General features: G+C 37.3%; 1 long non-coding RNA gene across 1 annotated transcript in view; it reads left to right on the forward strand.

The window, feature by feature from the left end:
* Positions 1 to 22,865, forward strand: part of LOC127697756 (uncharacterized) — a 66,106-nt gene extending 43,241 nt beyond the window's left edge. Inside the window, exons 3-4 of the long non-coding RNA XR_007980525.1 lie at positions 20,885 to 20,959; positions 22,515 to 22,865. This is a non-coding gene — a long non-coding RNA (uncharacterized LOC127697756). The remainder of the gene's footprint in view (positions 1 to 20,884; positions 20,960 to 22,514) is intronic.
* Positions 22,866 to 27,456: the final 4,591 nt, after the last annotated feature.

Below are 27,456 nucleotides of genomic sequence, written 5' to 3' on the forward strand. Positions count from 1 at the left end.
CTGATCTGCATTGTGACTGCAGACCAAAAGATTTCACAGCATCCCTGCCTCCATGCTAGGCCTCATGTCTCTTTAATGACATTTAAATTATAGTCTTCTGCAGCCGTGCAGTCAAAACATCACGTCATGTTGGGTACCACATTGCAATCAGTCAGGATGTCACAATTAAAGAATCCATACATGATTGCCCTTGTCTTTTCTCTTTTGATAGAAAAAGTAAAAGGACTGTCTTTTAAACCAGATCTATAATTGAATGAAGCAAGATGGACAAAGGACATGCGTTTATTTATAGATTTTCCTTCCTTTGTGTAATACATTTCTCTCATAATCATATTTTAGCATCCCATCTATTTAATATATCACATGCATGTTACACTTACACATTGATACATAGAAATTAAAAGAATATGTTCAATTATAAGAACTTTGTTTTCTCCCCAAACAAGATATTTGATATAAAGCATGCTTTTAATAGATAATATTAAATATAAAGAAAATCCACCACACTGTAAATTCTGGGATGGCATTCAGTACAGATGGTGTGTTTCAAATGTCATACAAGAAACAAGTTTTAATTGGAATATGTACTTTTAACATAATGTTTATTATAGTGACTTCACAATAAAACCCTTCTGAAAAAATAGCATTTCACTCAGTGTTCCTAAAGAACCACAAAGAAGATGCTACACTTTCTGTAAAAGCACTATACCTCCACCGCATTCAATGGTTTATATAATAGCACATGCATCTATACGTCTGTACGGTCAGTGACCAAAGAATAGAACTTACAGGAGCACATGCTGCCTTTGTAACTGGCTGGAGAGCTTTGTTTTCATTTTTCATAGTATAGTATGAACTTAATGTATTTGCAAGAGGAGGTTGAGGTCACTCACAAAATAATGAGGTTTTACCTAAGCCATTTTAGGGAAGCCATATGCTTGCTCATTTTAAAACTGAGGTGGGAGTTTTAATACTCTCATGGGAGGATTTTTGTTTGTTTTGCTTTGTTTTGTTCTTGTTTTGCTTTGTTTTCTGAAACTCTCTTAAGTAAGCTTTACCTGAGATCATTTATGCCAAAATATGTGTCTTAGTTTTGGAAAAAGGGATTCACTACAAATAAGTGGCTCCCTACACTTCTGGAAGTTCTGAACTCTGAGAAACTTTTATTTACATTTCACCCCCCCTCTCTCTGCGTGTGTGTGTGTGTGTGTGTGTGTGTGTGTGTGTACGCATATCTGCACGTAGAAAATTACATTTTAAACTATATGAAACAATAAAATAAAAAAAATGACTGTGCAGATAGTTCCCAAACTGGGTATGGATATAATGTTATATTGATTTTACAACATTATTTCACCTCCCTAAGAAACCAGGTAAGGAATGATGGATATATTTATTGAGAAGAGGAACAAGTCAGTTCTTTCTTCTACTGAATTGGGTTAAATGTGCCCGCATTGAATTAATGTTTGGCAAAAAAAAAATCATGACAAATATTTTACTAACAGATATGTTGAGCTAAATAGAGCCACACAATATAATGTTTTAATTAAAATAGAATTTTCTTTTGTTAGAAACAATGGAAAAGAAGGAAATGCCATATCTGTAAGTCATATCATAGAGAGGAAATTCTGCAGTGTGGGGAAAAATCAACTTTAGACTCTGACTCTCCTCCCCATTCACTCCTAGTTCCAGGCTAGATTTTTTCAGGAAGCCCATTACAATGTATAATTATGTGTATGTATATATTATACACATATATATTTGTAAATATATAAATACAACCTGCTTAGTCTTTAAAATGTTACTTTTCTCTTGTTGGTTTAATTAGGTCTCTTATATTGTTTTATTCTGTGTCATGATATCAGTATGAAACTCTCCTGGTCTAGAACTCCTTGTGTAAACCTAACTATCCTGGGACTCACAGAGAACTGCTTGCCTATGACTCCTCAGTGTTGGAATTAAAGCCATATATTGTTAGACTTGGAGGATTGGAGTACATATGGGAAAAGTAAAAATTTTTAGAATAATGTGATATGAAACTCAACAAGGCTTTCTTTACATCTCTGAAAGAATGAAGTATGTTTCTACAGATGAATACTTATTAGTAGCTACTTGAATAATTTACAAAGCCTTACTAAGTCATATTATTTTATCCAATTTCACTCTTCATTACATGAGGTCAACACTAATAGAATTTGCACTTAATATGAAAACATATTTTAATGCTACAAAACTTTTATTTAAAAAACAGCTCAAAGAATATAGAAAATAAAAATATTAAAAAATAAAAATAAACAGCTCAAATTACCATCCAGCTCTAGAACATTCTCCCTCTTCCAAAGAACTATATACACATTATAGCACATGCCCAGTGCATTCCAGGAGCTGCCATTGCACTCTCTGTATCTGACTACTCTGTAACATCATGTGAACAAATATATAGTCATTAGATTGGTTCATTCCAATTATCTTAAGGTTCTCATATTTAATCCTTCCTTTAATTGGCTCATTCCAATGATCACATGGCCCTTAGATTTCATTCATTTGGAGGAAGAATATCCTTCCTTTTCTAGACCAAATAAATTTTCACCACTCACATGCGCACGAGGGTGAGTATGTGTGTGTGTTTGTGTGTGTGTGTGTGTCTATAGGATCCACTCACTAATTCTTAGCCTGTCATGAATAATGCTAAAAGGAACAAACAAGCAACAACAACAAACCACCAAAATAGTAGATAAATCTTTTATTTTCAGTGCTTTTTGTAAACTTGCATAAGTCAGTATAGAGCACCTGTGATGTTGCCAGTAAGAACATGTGTGATCTTGTCCATAGGAGGGTATGAGCACCTGTGATCTCATCAGTAAGAGGGTCTGAGCGCCCGTGATCTTGTCAGTAAGAGGGTCTGGGCGCCTGTGACCTTGTCAGTAAGAGGAGCACCAGTGACCTTGTCAGTAAGAGGGTATGAGCACCTGTGATCTCGTCAGTAAGCGGGTCTGAGACTGTGGTCTTGTCAGTATGAGCATTTGTGATCCTCTTGCTTCAAGCACCTGTGATCTTGTCAGTATCAGCACCTGCAATCTTGACAATACAAGCACCTTTTATCTTGTGATTGATTTTGTCTCTATGAGCACCTGTGACTTTTGTCAGAATGAGGGTAGGAGCACATGTGTTTTTGCCAGTATGAGCACTTGTGATCTTGGGTATTACGGTTTTGGCTTTTTATTAATTCTTTCTTTGGATTGACAGAAAGCAGGATGCTGATAATTGTTTTTAAGCTTTTAAATTTTAAAATATTTTCTGATATGAATGTTTCTATTTATCTAATGACTTAAAACTTTAGTGTTGATTCTGTTCTTCTTCCCTTCAATCTTGTAAAACTGAGAACTCTCCATGATAACACAATCTTGAGCATTTTATAGAGGCAATCCTTGCTTCTTCTTCAATTGACAAACTGCTATTATATGAATAGCTATCTCAAAAGTATTGTATACTTTTAAGATAGTCACTATAGTCTATACATTAATAAATACTTGGGAGGTAAGCCTATAGATGTACATATAGACCAACCATTAAGGAGTCTCATTTGGCCTTTCTTACTCATCTTAGCAGAGACTAAAGTAAGATTTTAAAAAGAAGTGTCACACAATCCATCCATCCATTAAGGGGAAAAGTCACAGTGCCAGCTCATGCCTTTCTTCTATCAAACTCATTTCAAACACAATACATTTCAGCATCCGTCTGCTGAGTGAATTCTTATAAAAGCACTGCAGCAGGTCACAGTGCGGTTGGCTGCACATCTCTGGAGAGATGATCTCTGGAAGATGGAATCATGTTTGGGAATCTCGCAGCTAATAATTCATTTGGAGTGCTGGTTCTTTTTGTTCTCCTTTCCCCAATCACCCATGTGACACACAGCCACCACTGGTTTCACTGAAGTTAATTTACCATGACATTTCTAAGAGCTAGGTTAAAGCCATGTAAACAGAATGACACTGAAACAGATTATGTCAAGTATGTAACATGCTGCATATTAGATTTGTTTTGTTTTGTTTGTTTTGCTTTATTATGATGCTCAGGCTGACCTTGAGCTCTCAATCCCCTTGCCTCAGTCTCGCAGTGTTTATGTTACAGACCAGCGCCATACCTACCTCCTCACCATAAACCATTGTCTTGTTTCTTTGTGTGCTTGTTTGTTTTAAGACATGTGCCCCTATATTCCAGGCCTGGAACTCTCCATGTAACTGATTCCAGCTTCCACCTCCCAAGTCCTAGGTAGGGTCATAGGTGTGCTGGTACCACTATTCCTGCAATTCTTTGATCAGGAGAATAAGTCTACTGTTTTATATTTGTTGGATTTAAGAGCAAAATATTTAAACCTTCTTCTCATGGCCTTTAAGAACTGTTGAAAGACATTTGTTGTTGCTTTTGGTTTTTTTTTTTTTTTTTAGAAAAAAAAATTTATTATGTATAGTGTTTTGCCTACATGTAAACTTGCAGGCCAGAAGAGGGCACCAGATCTCATTATAGATGATTGTGAGTCACCATATTGTTGCTGGGAACTGAACTCAGGACCTCTGGAAGAGCAGACAGTGCTCTTAACGTCCGAGCAATCTCTTGAGTATGGCCATACAGATCACAAACATGTTTAGAGAATTAAAACATTTCCCTACTGCAGCACACTTGAGGATCTTTCAAAGCACTAGTTACCTGTCCATGAAGAAGTTCAGTCATCATCACTAGCACCATTTTCTATTTAACTGCTATTGAACTTCCTGGAATAGATATAATATTTTTGCTGCCACACAGAGCGCCAAACCCAGATCTGGTGTCTTCCCCATTGGATTAACCCACTTCCATGTCAAAGAACTGGACTATCATTTTTCACCCACAAATACAAAGGAACAGGCACAATGGTAATAAACTTGTTTTTTCTCTTTATATAACTGAGAAAGTCCCGACTCTAGTGATTCCATCAAGATTTCTTCCCTTGTAATAGCCTTCTGCACAGAAGAGAGGACAGGCAATGAAGGCATTAAATAATTTAATTAATAACAAATAATTTATGTGATGCAGAATCATAATATATTCATGAAGTACATTTAAAAAGAAAACTTCTAGATTACTACCTTCCAAGAGGCTTATTATAGAAACAGAAACTACAGCACTTTGCTCCTTAGTACATTCCGTATATGACAAGTGTCCTTGTTACCTCTACAACCTCAGGACTCCACCCAGAGACCTTCACATGGGAATCCCAGGCTCTGATCGGCATTCCCTGAAACTCCCGTAGTCTCTGTCTGAGCAGGAGTCTTGGGTCAGTTTCGATCTTATTCAAATAATGTCAGTGTCTCCAAATTTTAATTAGTCAGCACAAGAGAATATCATGCTAATTAATAATGGAAGGCTAAAAAGTACAATAACAATTATGACAATAATAATAACCCAATGATAAAATAACAGAAAAGTTGTTTTGTTCAAAAAATGGTAATAATGCCAAAATAGTTCAGATACAGAAGTTCTGATATAATTATTAAGCATGCAAACATTCTGAAATATTAATACATATTTCATTTCCAAAGAGGAACAGCTATTTGGTCTGATTCTTTTCTCTTTTAAATAAAAAAGACGGCTACCCAACAAGGGACGAGTCATTTCCTGGTGGCTTTCTGAGTTCACCCATTGTTTTTCCAGAAATAGTGGTTTTTTCAGACATTAACTTGAAAAAGCCAGCCTCTGCCCACTTTTTCAATCATTTGTTCGAGTAAAAATACTCCTCTAAATTCCACTTGTATTAAAGCTTTTGAAGCATGTCTCTTTTATATATTAATATGCTTCCTTTCACTTTTAAAATTTTGCTTTCTAAAAACACATACAACTCAAGACAGAAGTGATTTTTTTTTTAATTTAGGAAATCAATTTGAAGTTACTTTCTATGTATCCTATAGCATTGTGAGGTAGTTAGGTAAAACGGGGCTTTAAAGGGAATGCACACACTTGACTTAAAGAGAGGAAAGATTAAGGACATGAAGAGAAAATGGGGGAATTCCATATCTGCCATCTTTCACGAACTGTAAGGACTTGAGGGGAAGGGAAGCCAAGCATGTAATTGACATGCCAACTCATTCCTAGGGAACTCATTACTTAAGGCATAAAAAATTAAGTATGTACATATATGTCACTATAAAATAGGTTTTGTCCTATATTTACATGTGTAATTTTGTAGGTTGAAACACTGGTATAATGATTCCTTTGTGTTTTATAAATAACCACTACAGCACACAATGAATTTCAGAATTTATTGCATTGGCAGTATAGTAATGTCTGGTATCTGTCCCTGTAATGGTGACATAGTTTGCAGTGGACATTTTTCTGGAATGTTGGAGGACAGAGTATGCCCTCCAAGTCAAGATCATCTTGCCTGACCCTCACCCTCCCAAATACTGAGATTTCAGTTATGTTATTACCATGTTTGGACTGCTGAATTAATTTATTTACATTTATATATTATTAATTTGATTGATTTAGTAGTAATTAATATAAAGATTAAATTTGGATGTAGCCACAACTTTATAGATGGCCGAAATCCAGAAGTATAGGTACATTTAGGTACTTTGAAACCAAAGCAAAAGCAATAACAAAACAACAACAACAAATAAAAACAATTTTATTCAGAAGCATATCTCTAGTATAATTTTAAGGCACTTTCCAGGTTGATTAACAGAAACTATACTGTTTGTTATGAAGATCTCTTGTAAATATACTAGCACACTACTGGTGATGTAAATTGTATAGAACGACTGTCCTCCACTCCAAGTGAAGGGCATTTACAGCTCACCCCACAGGAGAGCCAACAAAGGGTACCAGGCTGTGCGATGACCATCCAAAGATGCTCTCTAAAGGAAGCTTTGTGGGATTTCCACACAGATGGCTGCTGCAGAGCATAGATAAAAATGAGGAGGAGAAGGAGGAGGAGAGAGCAGAGAGAGGAAGGAAAGAGCAAGCCCATGTCTCATCAGCCCCCTTATCACTCTTCAATGTCTTGACCATGGAAAAGGTGAATTGGAGGAATCTTCATTTCCATCCGTATCTGATGAACTCATATACTAACCCTGTTCTAAAGATCTAGCCAATCCTTTAGCATTCCTATTGTCTTTACTGTCCTGTAATTTGGACCGTAAGTTGCCGTGTTTATCTCTCTTTCTAAGATGACCTACATGAGGGACAGCTACACTGATTCAGTAGAGGACAGGAAGTAGAAGGGAGGCAGGAAGTAGAAGGGAGGCAGGAAGGTTTTCCAGTGTTGCCCTTAACATCTTTGAAATTTATTCTAGTAATTTTTCAAAACCGCATCTCTTCCTTGCCTTGCAAAAATCCTTGTCAAAGAAAGAATTATAGAATGAGAAACCGATTAATTCCTGCCATAAGCTATCATGTAGCTTTAGAAGACTATGCTCGGCTCAGGTGACTGTAGAAGATGTCTGTGTATTCTGTTGCCCCTTGAGTAGGGCCCAAGCTCTCTTCCTAGATATAGAATCATTTCGTACATATTTTAAGTCCAGGCTTAGTAGTTACAGTCACCCTCGTGCCTCTCTTCTCTCTGTGCCCAGACACAGGGATCTCAGGCAGGGATATGTGCTGTTTCCCTTGCTTCTCTCCATGGAGTGCATCTACTCTTCGTTGTAGATCATTTCTGTTCATCCAATAGTGAATCAGAGTTGCTTAAATTGCTCAAAATTCCTCAAAACCTAAAACCAACCATTGAGACGTTTTCTTCAAGAGGTCAGCATTTACAGAAATACCTCTGGCAGCAAACTTTATGACAATTAGAAAAAATAGGGACATATTTAGAGTTCCCAGTCAGATAGTTCCGTATTAGAGCTAAGGAAACTAAGTTATGGAGAAAAAGATATTATTCAAAGCTACATGGTTCTAAATGAAAGGAATGGGAAGTATTTGTTTTTTTTTTTTTTCTGTTGTAGTGATTACAGCAACCTTTGATTCAGACAGTTCTCTACCTGACCTTCAGAAACCCGTTACCCTCTCTACAATTATATTTAAAACTGGGGATAAAAATACATGATCCAGAGAAGTCTCCATCTCCTGTAAAGTATCCTTGCTTGCAGAGAGACCTGGTGCCTCCTGTAGAGCATATAACCGTGGTTCATCATGGATGGTAGAGACAGACTTATTGAGTGGTTCTGTCATAAGTACACTGTCAGGACCTGGATATTTGGAGCTGGTTACTTAACCGATGTCTGTCTATTTTCTCCTTGGTAAATTAAAAATGATCACCTTATTTAAGGCACTTTACCATGTGTGAACAGAAATTTTCATCATGGACTTGAAATACAACTGTTAAGCATAAACTAAAACTGCCACTATGATAGAAGTTCCCTTCTCACAGGACTCACAGCCTTACGGAGAACCCAACTCCTAGTGATTACCCTACCTTCTTAAATGTTCTTCCTATAAATGAATGTGTCAGGGTGAGTTCCTTCTGTGTGACAAGTTCATACTGAAAACTCATGTACCTCTACCACCATTCCATTGCATAATTTCTTCTCTGCACTGTTATTTGAAATCTTTAGCCCTTGTGGTTTGACAGACTGTGTGTTTTACTTCTTTCTTTCTTACTGTTTGTGTGCCACTTGTGTGTCAAAATTCTAGGGGGAAAAGCTTGACATATCTGTGCACATATGTGTACACAGCTCATCTTTTATGCACATATATTATATACATTTTATATAATATGCTATAGGCAATATAAGCTTGCATAATTTATGGACAATGACTGTGTTAATAATTATAACTCATAATTATAATACCTAATATAATGGCCTGTGGTGATGTATGGGATTGAGCACAGTGGAATAGAGTTAATTCATAGAAGGTCAGGGCTGCTGTTTCTTTTGAAACAGCGAGCAGGGCCACAAAGTGTCATGCTGGGTCAAAGGCATGAATGAAGTAGGAAAAGTCAGTTCAGCATCCTAGACCAAAAGGTGGCATGTGCCAGGGGGCCAGGGGTGCCCTCTGCCTGGCATGGTCTATTAATGGCAAGGACATCTTGCAAACAAAGCAGAGAAGACAGAGGCAAGAGGGAAAGGCCAACAATAACAAACAACCAAAAAGTTCCGAGTATTCTTGTAATCCATGCACTTTGATTTGAGAAGATTGCCTACCAAACAGAGAGGTAGGAGCTACTGACAGGTCCTCCGGGCATTCAGTGCAAGAGATTTATCACATAACCATCACAGTGAAGGTGTATGTGATAGTGACAGAGAGAGAAAAGAGTATGCCATTGTCTTCCTATCGGCGTGATTAATAACCACTACAGCGAACACAAAGACTTTCCCACAGGATGCAGGATAAAAAGGAGCTGTGCAAAGTTCTACTTAGGGAGTACAAACAGATGAATAATGAGACAGTTTATAATCTCATTGGATAAAATGTGAACTGAGCTTGGTAGCATCCACCCATGGAGTGAAAGATCACTCCATTACCACAGGCTTTGAAATTTTACTCACTTTGAATTATTTTAAATGCTCATTCATTGAAATAACAATGATTTCCCACCCCAGATATTACATTGCAACCTATCATTCGAGCTTATAAGCATATCAATACACTAGAAGTCTGGTCATACCCTATCTCTTCAAAAAGAAATGCCATGGAGCAAATGTAGTGCAGAGCTTGACCACCTAGATCTGTTGTGTATATTTTCATATGTACCCTAGGCAAGAAGGCAAGGGATGAAAATAAAATTTGTGCTTTAGCATATATATTTATTAAAATTATTTCATATTAATTTCTACATTTTTTGTTTTCAATAAAGATAATGGCATCTTGAAAGAGAAAGTTCTCAACTCACTTAGCATCCCCCTGCAAGGTGACCAGACCTTCTATATTACCACAAGGCTTCCAAAAAAGGAAACTATGTCCCTGGAAGTTTTTAGATCAGAGGCTATGCCTGTGTATTATTCAGTTCCTGTGTACCAGTGAGCATAATGCACCTAGAAGATTTTGTGAAAGAAAAAAGCATATACTGCATTTAGGTTTAATACGTGTTAGAGAAAGATGGAAGAGAAATCTGCATGGAATTAGTAGAGACTATGTAGGCTTTTAATTATGATCCTTGGCCAAAACAATTGGGCAGACTGCCTGCTATACATTATAAATTAATTCCATTCATTATTTCCCTACTTCAAGTTTTGGCTGGCCTAATTAATGGCTGTTATATAATTCAGGCTTTGAGCACCTCCCTGCAAGGCCCCTAATCACCTGGCGCAGAGGCCCAGTGCAGACAATCGCCTAGGCCTCCCAGCGTCTGACTTAGACAGACTTGGGCCTCTGATTTATGGGCCAGCCCTCCTGAAGAAGAATGCATAGCCCAGACAAAGCTCAGCCTCAGGCAGATTGTGTGCCTGGGTCCTCCAGTGTGTTGCCTGAAAGTCGTCACCAGGGAGCTGAGTCTCTGGAGTGACCCTAAGTCAGCATGTCCAACCTTCCTCAGCCTCTGGGGTTCTACTTACCCTGAGCTCCAAGCTCTGCCCTGAGTGTAGGGTGATAGGATCCTCGCCAGCTAGGTCCTCAGCTGACCAATGAGAAAGCAGACAGGCAGCTGAGCCCCTCTTGGTATCAGGAAACTGACTGCTCAGCTTCCTGAGAGTGGAAAGTAGTTAACTTGGTGTAGTATGCATTTCAAATGAAAAAGTTACACATTCTATCGACTTCTTCATTTTAGTTCATGTAGTAATGTGTAGAAACTATTTGCAAAGAATTACACGTTCAAAAACTAATAATGACCTTCCCAACTTCAAGGCAAATTTACTTGTGGCCTAGAAATTAATTTATCATCTTATCAGAAACTCAGGCATAAAAATTCTGCTGGAAATGCCTACTCCAACTGCAGGCGGCACCCAGGGTCTCCACTCCTGATAAGACACAGACTCTAGCAGTTCAGACTCTAGAATAAGCACTGGGCCTGCTCATAGTTGTCATTGTGTTTTGATAATCCACTGATGTCTGGATTAAAGGCTCAGGCATGGGCCCAGTCACAAAATAAACCTCAATCCAGTGTAACAGTCAAGATAATACCTAAGTCCAGACTGATATTGGAGATATAACTTATGAACTACTATATGATCCTGAAGAACTGGAATATTTTCCCATTAGTCCAGGGCATCAATTGAATAATAAAAGGTATAATTTAGAAAGTATAATTTAGAAATATGCATATTATAGGCAATTATGCATATTTCTGCGAGTAAAATTTATTTCTCTATTCGACTCTTAATTTAACCTTTTGCCACACAGATGTTGAACAGAAAGGAAATGGTTTCAATTAAAGGAAAGAAAGAGGAGGGGAAAGTGGGGAGAAGTATATTCATGGGATTATGAACCAGAAAACACTTTTTAGAAAAAGTATGAACAGAGAATTCTCTGTCCTAGAAATAAGCCATTAAGCAAACGTGCTCTTCAGAATGAAAGACACAAAGTAGACATTCATATTTTGTGACAGTTTGAGATCAAATATATTTGCCTATGGCTCTCCGGCAAAGGCAAGGGAGGCTGGGCTAGAGATGCTAGCACTCCACCGGCAATGCTGTGATGACATTGATCTAAAGCAACTCTGAAGTTTCAAATTTTAAATGCATTTGTGAAGCAAAAGAGAAATGCCATTAGAGGGGAGGAAGAAATACATTCTGTCACAAGAAACACAAAAATCTACCTGTTACCTCTGGGCCCAGCTAACAGAAATAAATATGTAAGAGGGCTTTGAATGTGGAATGGAACTGGTAAAATACTACACAGCCTAACCCATGAATTTTACCAAGCACCATTGGGGACAGGAGTTTGAGACCGTTAAGGCAATGGGTCTTGATTATTTAGTCACCTCTCAATGCTGCTTTTTTTGTGTGTGGAATTTTATGCAAGAGGTATCTTACACCATCTACTTTTCAATTTCTTCTTTGCCGAAACAAACAGAAACAGAATTAAACTAGACTTGATGCTAAGACTAAAAATCTAAGTACTCATCTATTTTGATGGCAAATGCAAACTTAACCAGAGATCCCTTCATTAAAATTCAACACTTTGTCATTAGCTTATAATCATCCATTTGTAGCTACTCAAGTTTTCCTGATTGAATGTATAGGTTTCTATTCTTAACAAATGATAAATAATCCAAATTTCTACCCATATTTAGCTGAAAGTTGACGTTGAATATGGTGTCTATCAATTTAACCTAGAAAGTTTTTGTCAAGTACCTACCCCTCATGTGTACAGTTTCTTGAATTAAATCAAACCCTTGTATAGATTTGAGTCTCAGAGGAAAATATTGCTCAATGTTGTCTTGGTTTCCTGTAATCTTACAATAGAGCTGTTACTGAATAAGATATGTCTAATAACTAGTGAGTTATATCTATCTATCTATCTATCTATCTATCTATCTATCTATCTATCTATCTATCTGTCTGTCTGTCTGTCTGTCTGTCTGTCTGTCTGTCTGTCTGTCTAGATAGATAGATAGCTCAGCTTAGTTAGGCATCAACTTTCTGTAGCAGAGAAAGGGAAGATTCCCCGGCACAAGCAGATCTTAATGTGTCAGCACCGGCATCCTCTACTGAACTGGAGCTCTAAGTTCCAGGAAGGAAACATGTTCAGGTTGGCTCTTTATTCAATATTCTTTATTATTTAATTTGGGGGCTATTATGTGACAGATTCTTACTGTGTAGCCCAGGTTAGCCTCCAATCCAACACCAGATCCTTCATTCCTTGCCTCCCTGGGGCTGGGATTACAGGACAACCCACCGAGTCTGGTTCCTTTTGAGGTGCCAAGCTTTTCCAGGCCCAGAGGAACTGTCCCATCTGTTGCCAGCACTTTGCCAGTGTCTGTCACTTTACCAGGTTTAAAAGTTTCTATTTAATTTCTCCCTCTCTTTTTTCCTTTCTTTTCTTCCAGTGTCTTCCCTCCCTCCATCTCTTCTTTCTGTCTTTCCACTAAGAAACATTTAGGCAAATGAAGCTTCGTATTGAAGAAGGGTGGCAAATGCCTCACGTATGGACTTGGCTGATTACATTAGTAGCAGGATTCTTCCTGCTTACTTCTGCATATAAGTGAGTGTTCCTGTCTGGATGTCCCTGTTCCTGAGGCCTTCCTGTGTCTTTTTTAAGGGTTTGTGGCAATTCTCTCTTTGTGACATGTGGGGTACCCCAAAGCAAATTGTAAAGCCAGAAAGTAACCCCACTACTTCCTCTAACTTTATCTTTCTTCCTCCAGAAAATCTCTTCCAAAACAGCTGTGTTTATAAAGCTCTCTGCAGCATCCTTAAAACTATAAAAATGAATGACTGAGGTCTAAGGACGTATTCCGTATGACATAGACAAAAGCATGAAAATAAGTTCTGGGAGCATGGTTATGCTCAGCTCGGTCATAGTTTCCTTCAAAGAGAAGCATTCTGTCACACTTGGTCTAACTGGAAAGGCTCGGCATTTGCAATTTCATCCACTAAGAAATTTCGAATACATGTGTTGTTCCACTCCAGCCCCCACCATGCAGTAGACACACACTACTGAACTAAAGAAGAAAGTCATGTTTGAAAGCATGTGCTGTTTACAGGAGTGTGAATGTAGTGAATTTTAGGGGACAGATGTTTTCAATCCCCAGTAGGTTGCATGTATCTCAATTCCATTATTTCTCCCAAAAGTATTCCAAATTTATAATAATGAATGTATGTCTAATTTTAAAAATTTACTCTCTATTCCAATAGCATATCTTTAGTAGCTATAAAGGCTTATAAAATGTATGCTTTCAAATAACGCTGCTTGAAGTAAAGTAAAAATTTTGTCTAAGGCTGAGGAAAATTGAGGTCCTTTCCATTCTTTATTCCATGTGCCTCCAGTGATCTTCTGTAACAGGGATGAGAGCGTATGGTTGATACCCTGCCTCTCCAGCGGACATTTGTAGCTCTCTGATATAAGTTATCTAATGTCAGAGTGAAGAAAATGGAACGACACCAAGTGTTTCTATCACATCATGGGATAATTAGGATAATGTAGCTAGCTCACGGTTCTGTTCCTTCAGAATGCTGCAGAATAAAGTGTGCTTTTTTTTTTATGGACACCAAAATCTGCATTATTTTCTAAAATCAAATAATTTCACCTCAAAACGCATTGTGTCATAGTTCATGCAGTGCCACGCAGAGTTAACAATGTGAAATTACTAACAAATGAAATGTTAGCTTCATAAATGTCCACTTAGTAAACATTTTCTTACATGACAAAGTAAAATTTATACATTTTTAAAATGCTATTGTATTGCTGAAATTGTGTGTGTGGGGGGTTGTTTCTTTGTTTGTTTGTTTTTAACCAGAAAATAACAGGTAAAAGTAAAATGACATGTAACATATTTTCAAAACTCTTTTCTCCAGGTGACAATGCCTCTGACATGCCTTTGTCATGATTTCTCTTAGTTAAATATAAGGTGTAAGGGGAAACGGATTGGATTGTATGGGTCAGTGAATGTGTTTGAAGCAATATTGGGGAATCCTCTTTTTTTCAGGTGACTAATGTGGTTTGTTGCCCTCAATTTCTTCCTGTGGGGGGAAAAAAAGCAGAAATGCACTGTAACATTAAGAAATGCAATTTCAAGAAGATATGAGGGCCACAAGTTACAGTGCAAATTGGGGCCTTGAAGATGATGTTTATGGAAAGACAAAAGAAGAGACAAAATGACAGTAATAACCGTGTCACATTGGAGGTGGGAGGGGTCATCTGCAAATGCACATGAAGAGGCCAGTAGAGAGAGCAAGTGTCATCTTTCATGAGTTTTTGAGTTATTTTTTGAAACAGGCCGTCTCATCAAACCTGAAACATACCATTTTGTGTAGGTTGGTTGGCCACATACTCCTCAGAGGCACCTGTCTCGGCCCCAACTGGGGGTCACAGGCATACATGATCATGTTTAACTTTGATGTGAGTGCTGGGAGTTTAGTTCAGGTCTCCTTGCTTTCAACAAATGTATTTACCTCACTGAGCCATCTCTCTAGACCTGCTCACTAATTTTTAGACATTGATGGGAACTGAATTTGATACAGGAGAAAGAATGGAAATGTAGATTCTAAGATAAAATAGAATATGTTTATTCTATTTTATTTTACTTTATTTTATTTTTATTTTCAGTGCCCTTTCTTTTGATATCCTTTGGTGAAAATATCTATCAACTGAAATACTTTAATTAAAAACTACTAAGATTTATGAACACTTTTAGAAAATGCTGGAATCCGTAGCATCTTTAACTATTAGTGAGGGGGCATTGGTGTTGTTTTAATTTATCTGTGGAATAAAAATTTTATTTTAAATGAATATCAATGTTTATGTTAATGTGACTGATTTTTGGATAAACGGGTACTATGCATACGTGTGTTGAGGAATAGTTAATCGATGGTACAATTTGTTAAATAAAGCAAGTAATCAGCTTGGTTTACATGGATTTTTATCTGTGTAATAGGAAATATTGCTGAGAGTCATTGCTGTGAACAGAGCAGGAGTAACTAAAGGCTTGCCCTAAGCACCAGTCTACTCTACAAGAAATTCTGAAGAGTTGAGGACAAGAAAGGATAATTATCAGACTTCACTCAATGAGACAGGAACGTATTGCTAAAGGACAGGGTGAGATGATAGTCACTAAAAAGATGCATTTTAGGAAGTAATGAAGTTTGTTTGCTTGCTATCCGGGGCACAGGGCAGAGGTAGAAGGCAGAAGCATGTTTTCCAGGCCAGATGGGTGACATATGAAATCCAACTCAGCCTGTAATTACTGTATGAGGACGGATTAAGAAGCCAACAAGCAGCATCACATGGAACCAGAGGATTCATATGTGGCTCATTTGGGAAGTAATTCAGGATTCTCTTTAGTCTGGCCACTTTAGAACTTTCTTATTGGATACTACTTTGCCTTTAAGAAAATAAAAATGGCAATAATTTTTGGATGCAGTTTTTTGGTGGTAGGAGGGCAACAAATTATAATACCTTTATCCATATCTTCATCTTGCTCAACAAAAAATTAAGAAATATTTTAGAAATGAAAGTATCATTTTTAAAAAGTATACATTTTATAAAAAATTACTGTAAGAGCAAATAAAATCTTTATGTATGAGGTTTTTTAAACGATACTTTGTTCATGTTGTCCTAAGAAAATGTATGGTCCATCACCTAGGAGAGTAAAATGCGTATTTCAGTGGAACACTTTGTCCCGAGTGCTCTGACTCTTGCTTCGACTTCTCTGTGTCTAAACTTCTGAGAACTAGCAAGACTAAGACCTCAGGGCAGTCCATGCACGGTGCTCCTGAGCAGTCCATGCAGGATGCATGGGACCCTGACAGTGAAGTTAGCTGTTTCAACAGCCTTCATGTATAGTCATGTGCTATGGAGAACAGAGCCTAAAGAGACTACGTCTGGCTGAACATTCAGATGATATTGATGTGTGCCAGGGAATCAAGGATGAAGCAACCATTGTATGGTGAGCACCTACTCTGTTCTTAAACTCAAGACCCCTAGGAAAAGAATAGTCTATGACCCCAAGAATTTCACACCATGAGAAATATGTGACATTGAAGTGAGAGTGTGGGTTCCACCCCCAGCCTACTAGCATAGACTCCTCTCATTTTAAATGTCACCTGGAAACATGAAAAGACCTTTATGTCTCCAGGTGCACATATAACATGTGATTTACATAGATTTCTTGTGTAATTTTGGAAAAAATATATTTTCTAATATGGACAAATAAGATAGTGTTAAGAATAGAAGTAAATACATTTTTAAACATTAGGCGATAAAAGGTAGAAGGGACTCAACACACAGTGGTCATCAGATCTCAACACTATTTTAAGCTTGTCCAAAATTATTCAATATTCTTGATTCAACACCAATTAAACTATAGAATAAGTACAATTTTTTAAAGGAATGTTTCTTTTTATCCTCTGGGTGATATTTGTTCTGGTTGTCTGTATAGTTATAACCATTTTCTCTATAAAGTTTTTCACATTTGTGGATTTGTTTACAATGTGCCTGTTTGAGTTTTCTAACTAAGCTTAATTTTTTTTTTTTAAAAAAAAAAATAGTGTATGCATGGCTCCCTATTCCAGGAGAAATATAACTTTCTCTGCAGTTGTGTACTTCACTCCCATGGTTGGAATGCTGCAGCTGCTTAGCAGCCTCCAGGCAATGGTAAAATCGAGTTTTAAGACAGGAAACTAGGAAGAATAGTGTGTTTGCTTGCATTTGCAGAGGGGATTTCTTTTAGTGCCTAAACTGAGTTTGAACCCAAATTATTGAATCAATACACTTTTTGATCTTTAAAAGAATGGAAGCAAAAAGTCTGTATATCATTAATGGTAAATGAATTGTTGAAAGCAGTTATGCAAACAGGTCGATCAGGTCAGTTTTCGTCTGCATTCATCTCCAGTAACCATTTATGAATGATACGGGAGACAGATTGTTTACAAATTTAGTTCAGAATACCTTTGAAAAGTAGAGTGCAATGACATCATGTTCATTGCACTCAAGGTCTTCCCTATCAGGACTAATCTTGGTTACAGGACATTGTATTAGACTTATACACAGTGACGGCAACTGTAGTTCCTACTCCGTGCTAGAAATGGAAAAGGTCTCCTCACTCCTGTCCATGATACGCTCTCATTTATGGCAAACAGCTTTTGAAAACTTAAAGCCCACTGATTCTCTGAAAATATGTAAATTAAGAAGAAAGAACCTCAGCAGAGAAGATGCGAACAACTCTAACTATGGAAAAACAGTCTCATTTCTATCCTGCTATGGAGACACGGTTGAGTATGGCATAATTTTCAAGTAAGTTTTGAAAGATACAAAGTCATAGTGTGTAATGACATTGCTAAGGTGTCTGGATTATAACAGACCTTTTAAAAAGAATGTTTTGACTTTGATGGAAACAGAATGACGTCTAGAGGAAGTGTTTTTCTTTCTCCAATTTGTTATTTCAGTCATCCTAGCCTTCACAAGATGCTGTTGTTTAAGGACTAGGGTGACCTGTTGATAGATTTGGGATCAGAAAGTACTATCAATTACTTATTAAATGACTTTGTTACTGTGTACTATTTAAAAATGAATAATGGTGGAGCCCTCTAGAAGTATTTTTTATCAAAGAAACTAAGAAGTAGAAGCTATCAAAATATAGAATCATTAGGCAAGAGGCCAGTTATCAGAGTCCAAGATCAGTGCCTCTATGCTTGGGGTATTTCAAACACGCAATTGTGATATATTTGATATACAACTTGAATGAACATGTTTAATGTCAGGGACCTTTCAGAGGAATATATTATTAATGACACTGAGTTTTTAATGTTTGGTGAAATTCTTTCTTGGCCTCGTTGATATATGAAGATAACACAAGTGACCTGCTGGCCCCATGATAGGAAGTCAGCGTTCACCATAGTCTGCGTAGATTGTTCATTCTTCACATAGCAGTTTTTATCAAGGCAATGAACCAATGTCCAATTTGTGGAATATATACCAAAACTCAACAAAATACTTTTTTATGTTTCATAGTCAAATAGAATTACTTAATGTGTTTCAAGCCACAGTCAATATTTTATAGAGATGTGGATTTCATTTCAAATGTTTCACATTCTTCTTGACCATGCAAAATGGTTACCTGGAAATATATCATGACTGCTGTAATTTAAGTACCATAGTTTAATTCCAACAGATTTTACTTTGAAATATATTTATTGTTGCTGCTAAATCCTCTTCCACACTCTTAGTCATTTAAACACAAGTTAAAGGCTCACTAAAATTCCATAGGAGATAAATTATATTATATGCATTGTTCACACAGAGTAATGTATAAACACTTGGTTTCCTGTTGATGGAGAGAACAGATGCCTGGACAATTTAGGAAGCCAGAAATAAATCTACAATATCTTATGAAAACATGAAAACAGTGAAGGATTTTAATGACATAATAAGTGGACAATGTAGTTCAAAATAACAGAGCTTAAGAGACTGTCAGAGACTGAATTTTGAATGTAACAGAAATTTTGAAAGATGTTTAATTATAATCTTAAAACCTAAAAATTCAACTAGTTTTATACTATAACATTCTAGACAGAAAAATTAAAAGTGTTTCAAATGAAACAAAATCTCAAGAGCCTAGAATGGCATTTTGTGTTTAGCTTTTGGTGATTGTATATACTAGATCTTTTTCATTGGAAAAAGTTTAACAATTTGCATAAATTAGAGATCTGCTTCTTTTCAAAGATTCTGATTTATTTCTTCCAGAAGAAGACTTATTTATTCCAATACATGTTCTTTTCAGTTTTCAAAGATTAATTCATGATGTTAAAATTACTTTGAATCTATATTAACATATCTATCCTTTCCCAGTCAAGGGAGGAATCAACTGTTATTACACAGTCTTGGATCAAGACTGTGCTTCTTTATTTTGTTTTTAATTTATTTTGGCTTTTTTGTTTTTTATTTTTTATTGATTTTTTTTGTTTGTTTTGTTTTGGTTTTGGTTTTTAGAGACAGGGTTTCTCTGTGTATCCCCGGCTGTCCTGGAACTCACTCTGTAGACCAGGCTGGCCTTGCACTCAGAAATCTGCCTGCCTCTGCCACTCAAGTGCTGGGATTAAAGGCATGTGCCACCACTGCCTGGCATTATTGATTATATTGTTTAGTGACGTTTCAAATGTTATCCCCCTTTCCAGTTTCCCCTCCAAAAAAAATCTATCGCCTCCCCCTCCCTCTTCCTCTATGAGTGTACTCCCCTAGCTGACCACCCACTCAACCTCAGCAACCTGGCATTCCCCAACCCTGGGTCACTGAGCCTCCACTGGGCCAAGGGGTTCCCCTCCCAGTAATACCTGATAAGGCTATCCTCTGCTACATATTCATCTGGAGTCATGGGTCCCCCAGTGTGTACTCTTTGGTTGGTGGTTTATTCCCTGGGAGCACTGGGGGACATTTCTTTTATAAAGAAATAAACACTGCCCACCATGGCAAAGCCACCATCTGTAGGCATGACAGGATTCTAAGTTCTTCATGTCCAGGATTCTTGCTTCAATGGTTCAATGGTTCAATGGTTTATTTCAGTGTTTATTCTAAGTTTCACATTATAGTGAATTTAAGCCATTGTGAGCTCTATGAAAACATAATTTAACTGCAGTTAATTTTTCTTATCAATGAGTTCTTTACTTCTATCATTAATGAGTCAAAGAAATATAAGCAACTAAGTATTGCTGAGAGTAGACAAAACCGTTTCCCCCAGAAAAGATTAGTTAATTAGTTAATTAATAATAATTAATAATTAGTTAAACAATTCCAAACGATGGATGCTACATAGGAGAGCTTGGAAGGAGAAAAGGAAAGAGAAGGAAGGAATTACTTAAAAATTAAAAATTCTTTGGATATCACAGCTTGATTAATTTAAAATAGTTCTTGAGTTTGGGGAAAAAGTAAGTTCTGTTTCTTCTCTCTGTGTGTCCTTCCCTCTTTTCTTGTTTTAGAAAAAATTATAAATTTCAGAAAATGCATGCAACATATAGAAAGGGAGAGAGGGGATGGAGGAAGAGACACAGAACTGAAAGGGTTTTCTAGGGGATCCCATTTTTTAATGATGACTGGATACATTTCTAAAGCACATTTGTGCACAGCTATGTGATATAATGATTTAAATTAAAGCAATTTAGGGCATAAGACTAAGGACAAGCGGTCATTTTGACAGATGATGAGGAATAATCATCATTGTCACACACTGCCTAGTGCTCATGATAAAGACAGACACACTAGGTTAATCAAGGGCTCCTAACTTTAGAAGAGCTTAAGATTAATTGTTACTTTTACTTAGACATCAATCGTCTTCAGAAGTACCTGTCTAGAAAGAACTCTTCCTGCCTGTCAATCACCACCACCTACCAGCCAGGTAAGAACACCACGGCTACAGAGCATTCTAGATTGCTGGGGAATGCAACAGAACAATCCTGGCTTTCTGGCATTGACAAGATGCACTTAAAAGTAAATGTTTGTTGTGTAGACTTGTAAGAATGTTATATATGGGCATGTGTGTCTATATATGAGAATTTCACTTTTAGAATTTAAAAGACAGGTTGTTTTTTTTTTTTATGGGAAAAGCATTAAACCATCTCTTTCTTAGGAGACCTGGACCTAACTTGGCCTTTAAGTAATGATTGCAAGGAATGCTATACTTTATAGAGTGTCTATTACATGGAGTTTTTACGGAAACTAGGTGGTCTAAATGTGAATGATTTCATTATGCAGATTTTATCCAGGCAGAGGGCTTATATAACTGAGCCTGTATGGCCAGTCCCAAGCCTTTGTGTGAGTTCTAGTACTCTTCTTGTGTTCATTTCGTCATAACACCTTTTAAAGAACTACACAGAAAACTTTACAAGCAGAGATTATATGTAGACTTAGACTACAGCCATGCTTTAAAAAATGCAGCATATGATAACAGTTATTCTACTGCAAGAGATGTAAGCAAAATAATATTTGTAGAGTATTAGAGAAAGGAATGTCCAATACTCAAACATGGTGGTACATACCTATCATAAATAGTCCCACCACTTGAAAGGCTGAGACAGGGGCATCAAGAATTTGAGGCCAGCCTGGTTATACATCTTAAATGACTAAAGAAATGTAAAAGTATATATCTGAGATGACAGTGCAGTTAAAGGCTCTTGCTGACAAGACTATCAGTTTGAATTAGGTCCTCATCACGGTATAGAGACCCAACTCCTGAAAGGTTTCTTCTGGCCTTGGTGTGAAAAGCCTAGCATGCCTGTGCCTTTTATCCCAAATAGATGTAATAGAATAAATAACAAGGTTCATTTATATTTAACATATCTACAAATAAAGGTAAAGTTGATGTTGGAGTTATACTGGTTCATTTTTAAGTCTTTTTTTATTACTGTAAACATTTAAGTTTGTATCTAGTTTTTAAATGAAGAGCATAAAATGTTTATGATATATATGTATTGCACCAAACTGTGTGGGTTTCTTTTAAGTAAATGTAGCTAATATGTACATTAAAATCAATCCATTTATTTTTGTTTGTTTGTTTCAATCACTGGCAATTTTATTAAACAGGCTACTAGGATTATGAAAGCAAAACAATAAAACAATTTATAGGGTGAATAATGTAGATTACAACAGTACTGAAAGAGAGGAGTATCTTTCCTATGGGCCCTCATCTCTAATGTGTGACTGTCTTTCAGTCAACTTTAGTGTGACTGTCCTGTTTTCCTTCCGTGGAAACCAAGGCCCATGGTTTCTGCTGAACTCTTTACCTTACTTACTCAATTTTGAGCTTCGATGTGTTCACATTTCATACTGAGAGGGGCAGAGGACCCTGTGATTAATCCCTGAGAGTGAGCACTTGTAACTTGAGCTCTTGCCTGTCTGACTGGGAAGGGGAAATTGCTAGTGCTGAGACATTTCATGAGATTTCTCGAACACAGGAATGATACCCCGACAGAAACAGACATGGACATTTACAAGGCGTCTTGAGACCACCAACTCCAGTCATTCTGGAATCTTCTTCATCATATTTCTTCATCATATTTCACAGAGGGCATGCATGTGCACGCTTTAGAAGGGGAGGAGGAAGTAATGTTTCCTACTACAAGTGTGACATTTCTTCTTGCATTTTGAAAAGAGTTGTATTCACAGCCAAAAAGAAAACTACTGTATAAGTGTGCTTGTGTGTATATTCCTACCCCAGACCCCTAAGACAATTTCCTGCTGAATAAAAAGTATGGATGAAATGTGCGTGGAAGCACCAACTCCTTCCCTCTCATTTGTCAGATCAATGCCCACATCCCAATTCAGGACAAGGCATCCGGCAGAGGAGAGGGCGCAGAGTGACAGTGAGATGCTCTATTTCACACACTTGCCCTCTGGAAGGACTTGCAGAGGCAGTCACTTAAATTAAACACGGGTCATCAAACAAGATATACAGTCTATTTCTAAAACAGACAGGCCCAGCCTCCCAAATCCCTGTGGCCTTTTACTGAGGCGCCCTGTGCTTCCTTTTCGTGCTCCTCTGTCAATTCGTGTTAAAGTTTGCTTTGCTTAAAAGTGATATTTCATGTATTCTCTGACCCTCTTGCTCAAAGCAAAGAAATTGCTTTGGTTTATTTATGACCCGCTAACCTTAAGCAAAGCTGAAATTCTTAATGCTTCCAGAGCCTCGGGAGCAGAAATAAAAGCTAAAGTAAATTTGGCGTTGGTACAAGTCAGTTTTAACCTGTCCTAAAGACCTTCCAAAATTACGAAGGCAGTATAGTTGGATATGTGCACACAAATGACATATTTTTGGGGGCTCCTGATTCAAGAATACCTGTGCAAGGAGGCAGATGGTTAATACCAATTTAGAATCCTGGAATTGTGAGATTTTTCTAAAAATAGTCAAATGAAACCAAATACCTTCTAACAGAAAATGTGAAAATTTCAATACTCCACAACATTAATATTTCATTATTATTACTGGGAAAGTAACAACGCAGATGAGGTTAGCTAGTAAAATAGTGATTGGAATCAGCATTGTATAAACCAGAGGAAAGGTAATCTAAATCGGCAGGTAGACATTTTTCCAGTGTAGAATACAGTTGTGAAGTTATTCTCTTACCGTAAGGCAGGTGCATCAAGAACAGAGGTGCTTTTCCCATGGAGAGAGAATTTGAACTACCAAGGAGAGATTTTTCTCATCAAAATATAGCCATGAGAAAAGTGCATGTTTTATTTTGGGAAAATAAGAGTTAAACTTTGCTCTGCTGCTACACTAAGATATGTCAGTGATGGGGTGTTTAATCTAATTTCTTACTAGACACCAATCATTTTCAATCCCCTAAGAACTTCAAGATAGTATGCTCCATATTTTTATTCTAACCATTTGAGAAATTTGGACTTATGTTTTCTACAGAGAAATTTAGAAAGTTCTGGAAACCTCTCACGTTGTGCTTTGCTCTTACTGTGACTTGGATGGAAATTGCTTGATGGTATATTGAAATAATGCAATGATCATGGCTTAGAGTGTCTCACCTCAGCATTCTTGGACAAACGCTAGAGGATATCAAAAGGGCTGATAGGTGTGTATAGAAGCATCGGGATGTTGCCCTGAATATGGTGGTGCAATGGGCAGGCAAGGGAGCGTGAGTGACATGCATTTAAGAGAAATGACAACACAAACAGATGATCCCAGAGGGACATGCTTTCTCGGCACGAGAAACTGTCCTCTGCAGGAAAGCTGCCTCTCTCAAAGGAAGCCCACAGGAGCATTCCGCTTCATCAACTTTGTGTCCCATAGCTCTCTGAAGTCTGAAGGCATACCGTCAGCAGATCGTTACCTTATCTACCTCAAAATACCAATTAGAGAAACTTGTCCTGTAATCTCTTTGTGTACAAGATACTAAATGATTACACGTTTAGCATACAATGTTCTAAGTGAAAGAAATGTATATGTATAAAAATTTGGACTGAATGGTTCACCGATATTTTATTAATAGTTACAGTAATTTGTACAAAACTAGGAATAGTTTCAAAGTCAGATTTTATTTTTTTATTTATTTTCTCATAAAATACACAAATGCAATATAGTAACTTTCTACCCTGGTTTTTAGGAGTACAAAGGGATTTTTCTTTAAATTGATTATTGAAATCAGTTATAAAGACGTGTTCAATATACTTTATGCTAATTTTTAAATGCATTTTACTTAGAGAACACCTAGAAAATGGATAGAAGTTACTGCCAGATCCTCTCAATCATAACAAATTATAAAGTTAGGACTTTGATAATCAAGCTGAGTCTCTGGTAATATGCATGGGTGGTATTAATTGTCATTGTAGTTTAAAATCTTGTTTCATAGGCAAAGAAATTCATTAAATTGGTTTGATTTGTTGATTATTATAAAAATAAGTATATTTTAAGTAAATTATACTAATTAAAAATGCCTATTGTAACCTAAATGGTTATTCCATGCACATTGTAAACATAGATCAAAAATGTTTGCCATTTAATTTGAGAAAACCTAAGTGATTTCTGCTTGATTTTGCATGATCTACATACATCCTTGCTGTTCTCCTTATAGGCACACCAATATTTAAATTATGAGATACTTAGATACTATTTTTTGTTTTGTTTTGCTTTTTGATAGCTTCGATTACATTGAATGATAAATTTTCTCTGTCTTTAACAGCCCGGAACTAAGTCCCCCCAAGAGACATTTTTTTTCCTTTTGAAAAAAAAAAAAAGCATATCTTTTTCTTTGACACGGAGTGGAGGATTGTCAAACTCTGGGCTGAAGAAATCCCACTTCTTTTCTTCTGTACTCTTTTGAAATGGTTTAAAATGTGTGACATGTTTGGTTAAAGGACTGGGCTGTCCTCTGCCTCCCTTCTGCTCCAGACTCCCACAGATACTGTGAAGTCAGCACGCCTCTGCCTCACAGGTTGCTTCAGTGAACATTCAACGCTGTCGGTGAGTTTGGAATTCAAATAAAAACCATCGACCGTTGATTGTACCCTATAGCTAACCACCATCTACTCCACGGCCCCTTTGCCGAAAACGGAACCGTGAAGCAGGACACGACAGGACTCTCACCGCTCGTGCAGAGATTATGTTTACAAAGGTCACAATCAACATTCATTGCTGTCGGTGGGTTGAACTGTGTAGAAAAGCTCACTGAACAATGAATGCAACTGTGGCCCCGCTTTTTTGCTGTCGCAATCAACAGACATTCCCTCCCTGAGAGAGGTCCTGGAGGTATGAACACCGTTTCCCAGTTTAACTTCTGCTGCCTAAATTTTCAGGTTTGTTTATTCAGTTCGTATCAAATCCTATTTCCGTGAGGAAATCACTAATTTATATTAAGAATACTGCTTTTCTATGCTACTGGGGGTTACAAATGGGGCGCTTCTTTAAAACACTGAAGTGCTGGATACCTCAAATCATCTAGGTAGCCCTGGGTTGGCACAGCTTCCTGCTCTGCTGCGCGCGTGAAGGGAAGAAGCAAAAAGTATCTCATTTCCCGTGGGGAGTGGGGGGCTAGAAAAGGGGAAATCATTTGAAATGTAAATAAATTATATCGAATAAAAAAAAAGGAAAAAAAATCTATTGTAAGTTGTCAATTAAATTGAGAGACTATAAAATCTTATTGATATCATTAAATTGTACACTTTCAGATGTTTGTAATAAAAAGTTTATGATGTCTATCAAAAAAAAAGAAAATTCAAAAACAAACAAACAAACAAAAAAAAAAAACAAATGGGGCACTTCTTCAAAACACTGAAGTGCTGGATACCCCAAATCAGCTAGGTAGCCCTGGGTTGGCACAGCTTCCTGCTCTGCTGCGCGCATGAAGGGAAGAAGCAAAAAGTATCTCACTTCCCATACCATTGCCCATCCCATCGTTACCCCACAGAAAACAGCCATCCCCTCATCTTAGATTAGATTTCCTGCTTAAAATGAGTTTGAGGCAAGAGCTAATTCTTTTGGAATTCTTCTGGAGCTAGAAGTGGCTCCACTCTATACGGAATTAGGTAAGCAAAAGAATAGTATATAAATAGCTAAGTAGTTAGTTATCCAGGGGCTCGTTATAATCACACAGTAGATTTGTTTCCCACAGAGAAACCTCAGATTTAAGATTATATTTCACCATCTTTATTTATCCTTTTCCTTCCAAGAACCTGATCTGAACTGGTAGATTTAATTCCATGCCCTGTATTCAAGTAACCGTGTGTGTGTGTGTGTGTGTGTGTTTGTGTGTGTGTGTGTGTGTGTGTGTGTGTGTGTTTCCTAACTACTTTGGCTCTGTAATTTCAAAGAGAGCATCTGTTATCAAGGTTCATCACCACCAATAGTAAGTACAGTGGTTGGGTGTTATTATTTATAATGAGATGTTCTACATACAGTGCCTGTATTCATGGTACCTAGAAGATTTTAATTTATTGGGAAAATCTATCAAACATATTGTCCTTTCTCTCTCTTGATTGATTAATTTTGATATACTGTTTTAGTCGGGATTTCTATTCCTGCACAAATATCATGACTAAGAAGCAAGTTGGGGAGGAAAGGGTTTATTGAGCTTACATGTCCACTTTGCTGTTCATCACAAAAGGAAGTCTGGACTGGAACTCAAGCAGGTCAGGAAGCAGCAACTGATGCAGAGGCCATGGAGGAATGCATCTTACTGGCTTGTTTCCCCTGGCTTGCTCAGCTTGTTTTCTTATAGAACCTAAGGCTGCTGGCCCAGGGATGGTACCACCCACAAGGGGCCCTCCCCACCTTGATCAGTAATTGAGAAAATGCCTTACAGTTGGATCTCATGGAGGCATGTGCTCAATAGAGACTCCTTTCTCTGTGATAGCTCCAGTTGGTGTCAAGTGGACACACAAAACCAGCCA

The sequence above is a fragment of the Apodemus sylvaticus genome, chromosome 12 (assembly GCF_947179515.1).
Source record: "Apodemus sylvaticus chromosome 12, mApoSyl1.1, whole genome shotgun sequence".
Lineage (NCBI taxonomy): Eukaryota > Metazoa > Chordata > Mammalia > Rodentia > Muridae > Apodemus > Apodemus sylvaticus.